Raw genomic sequence first — 3,655 nt, 5'->3', positions numbered from 1 at the left:
AGACCATCCTGTTTATAGAGGTCCCACCTTCGCCAGAATGAACCCCAGTTATCCAGATACCAGAATCCCTCCCTCCTGCACCATCCCTGTAGCCACGCATTTGAGTGTTGGGTTTTCACCTCGCATATGCTGTTGTCAGGAGAAACAATTAAATAGAGTGAGGAACATGCTGTTCATTTTCAGGCAGTTTATATTTTCTCCTTTTCTTAGCTGAAACATGCAATAATTTAATCCGATCCAAAACTGGACAATGTGAGGTATCCTTGAAAAGTATTTGGATTGTATGACTCCATCCTGGTTCCCTCCTCGATGTTGGAGCAATTTATAATTTGAAAATATGCTTATGTGTGTTCTCCTAAATTTTGCACAAAAAGTTCCTGACTTCGTAATGTCTGTGTTAAAAGGAAAACATTGTTTTCTTAAAATTGTTTTCTTAGTTCTGGTCTCCCATAACCATGGAAAGGTCCATCATGTCTGTTATTAATAGACTCTTCTGAAGATCTTATATGGTGCAATATGAAGAACCCACACTAACATATCTAAAGTTTTATGTCTTTGTAGTGGTTTTTAAAATCATGAGCGGGAGGATATAGTGAATAGAGACCATTTCGCAGTGAGTGTGGTTTGTGTATGGAATGAGCTGCCAGAAGAAGTCTTGGAGGCTCGTCCAGTTGCAAAATTTAAAGCTATACATAAAGTCCGTAGTTGACCACACTTGCAGGCTTGCCCTCATTAATAATCCTTGTCACCTCTTCAAACATTCGGTAGGTTTGTGAGACAAAACCATGCGGCCTGTCACTAACAAATCCATTTTTTTCCAAATGTGCATGTACCTTGTCCCTCTGTATCTACACCAAGAGCTTCCCCATCACAGACGTCAGGATTGCCGGACTATAATTTTCTAGATTATCTCTGCTTCCTTTTCTTAACGAAGAAAACAACGTTGGTTAATCTCCAATGCACTTGAACCTTATCTGTAATCAATAAGGATGTGAAAAATACTGATATTGCCCCAACTATTTCTTCCCTTGCCTCATGCAGTAACCTGGGATAGATCTTACCTTGTCCTGGGGACCTGTCTATCTTAATACAATTAAGGATACCAAAACTTCTTCCTTCACTATATTGACATTCCCTAAAGTGTTCAGTCATCCCTGACCTTAACATGAGTCATGTCATTCTCCTTAATGAATACTGATACAAAATACTCATTAAGGATTTATCCCAATTCCCGTGGCTCCAAGCACAAGTTCCCTCCTTTGTCCTTAAGTGGGCCTATTCTTTCCTTGCTACGCCCTTTCTTCTAATAATGTATTAAAACCCTAAGATTCTCTTTGACCCTGTCTGACAAAGACATTTCATGGCCCCTTTTAGTCTTCCTAATTCCACATTTAAGTTCCTTCCTAATTTCTCTATACTCCTCAAGAGCTTCCTCAGTTTGTAGCTTTCTCGACCTATCATATGCTTCCCCTTTCCTTTGGACTAAGATTACAATTTCCCTTGTTATCCACAGTTCCTGAATCCTATTCCTATTCTTCAATTTTGCAGAGACGTTATTATCCTGCACTTTAGTGAACTGGTCTTCAAAAACATCCCACATGCCAGATGTAGATGTACCCTCAAATGACTGCTCCCAATCCACATTCCCAAGTTCCAATCTAAAGTGGGTGTAATTTACACTTGCCCATGTAAACACCCTCACACGACGGCCACGCCTGTCCTTGTCCATGATCACTCAAAATCATTAGAAATATAGTCACTGAGCCAAAAATGCTCTCCTCCTGAAACAATGATCAACCGTCCTGGCTCATTCCCTAATATCACGTCTAGTGTTGCCTCCTCGCTGTTTGGATTTTCAACGTACTGTCCAAAAAAGACCTCCTGGACATATCTAACAAATTGCTCTCAATCTGAGTCCCTGTCTCCGAGAGAATCCCAGTCAATAATAGGAACGTTGAAATCACCTATCATAACTCAACTGCTTTGTTCACACCTGACCCGTATCTATTTAGATATCTGCCCCTCTATCTCCCATGGACTTTTGGGAGTTCGACAGAAAAGTCCCAACATTGTGACTTCAACCTTCGTATTCCTGAGATACACCCATAATGCATCACTGTAAAATCCCTGCGAAGTGTCCTCCCTTAAAAATGTTTTGAAGTGATTCCTAATCAGCAATGCAATTCACCCGTATACTTGTTGTTCGTGTTTTCGTCCCAGCTGCCAGTCCTATCCCTAATTAACTAAGTCTCCGTAACAGCAATAACATCATATTTCATGCAGTAATCTGTGCCCTTGGTTTACCTGTCTTACCTGGTATACATTTTGCGTTGAAGTAAACGCACTCTCGATATCCAGTCATTCTGACCCCCTTAATGTCCCTCTGCTTGCTTGACAGACAACATAAAATAGCCTGTACGTTTATAGACGGGATAAAGAGGGACCTGGACATATATAGCAAAGATTATTGACGATGTTAGGACAAATGGGGACAACAGTAAATATCACAGAGTAGTTTCAGTGTCGGAACTGTCGACAGGAGGAGGTGTAGCAGGGTGGCTACATGAGTCCTTCCTGGGAGGTGGTCGAGACGACGTATTGTGGGCCCACCCTCCTGCCCACCAAGACCACGGGGATTCCATTCGTACTGACTCATCACAACAGGGAAATGGCTTTAGGACCACGGCATTTAAATTGTACCAGTTAGAAACGGATTTGGCAGACAGTTTAAAGTGAGAACTGCCCTTCACTGAACATTGCTCCTTGCTCGCTGGTGGGACATTGATGTTTTAAAATCTCCACACGTGTCATACCGGTCCTCCTACATGACCGGAGGAGGTGGGTGAGGGAACGGATATTTGGCATTCCACCATCCGGCAAAGACACAAAATATTAACTTCACTTTTAGTCACAAACTCTATTTCCTTTCCAAGAATTTCAAACTCCTGAGTCACAAACATATAAGAAGGAACAAGTCTGTTCAGAACCTCAAGTCTACATTTTATCCAGCTCTGCCTCAGTGCTGTTGCTGAATTAATCATCATCGATCCTTTGTAAATTTCACTTTTTACATCTCCAGTTGTCTTCTAACCATTCTCCAGAGACATCTCTTTTTTTTTTATCACAAACTTATTCTTTTTTCGACAGTTACTTCATAACATGATCTCTATATCAGAGTAATAATGTCTCTGGACGGGTAATTCAGTGAAACAGGTTGTGACTCAAAAGGCATAGCCTCAAATTCTAATGCAGGCAATGACAGAACTTAAATTCGAATGACAAAAATTGGAATGAAACTTTATTTCCCTCGTGGCAGTCATAAAGCATCAGGAATTATTTTACTGAGGCCGATTCACACATGGCCTTTGGTAAAGAAACTTTACGGCGACTGGAGATGGGAAGAACTTCAGATGCTGAAAGTCAGAGTCAATAAATAGTGGAGCTGGAAGGCAGAGCAGGTCAGAGAGCATTGGAGGAGCAGCAAAGACGACGACGGCTCCTCATCGAAACCGTTGACGTTTCTGCTACTCCAAAACGTCAAATCTATGGTCGTCCAACAATGTGGTTGAACAAAACCATGGAACATAGAACCTTACAGCACAGTACAGGTGCTTCGGCCCTCAAAGTTTTGCCGATCTGTGAAACCACTCTAAAG

This window comes from Chiloscyllium plagiosum, chromosome 50, assembly GCF_004010195.1.
Source record: "Chiloscyllium plagiosum isolate BGI_BamShark_2017 chromosome 50, ASM401019v2, whole genome shotgun sequence".
NCBI classification, from domain to species: Eukaryota; Metazoa; Chordata; class Chondrichthyes; order Orectolobiformes; family Hemiscylliidae; genus Chiloscyllium; species Chiloscyllium plagiosum.
This window is presented reverse-complemented; position numbering follows the sequence as displayed.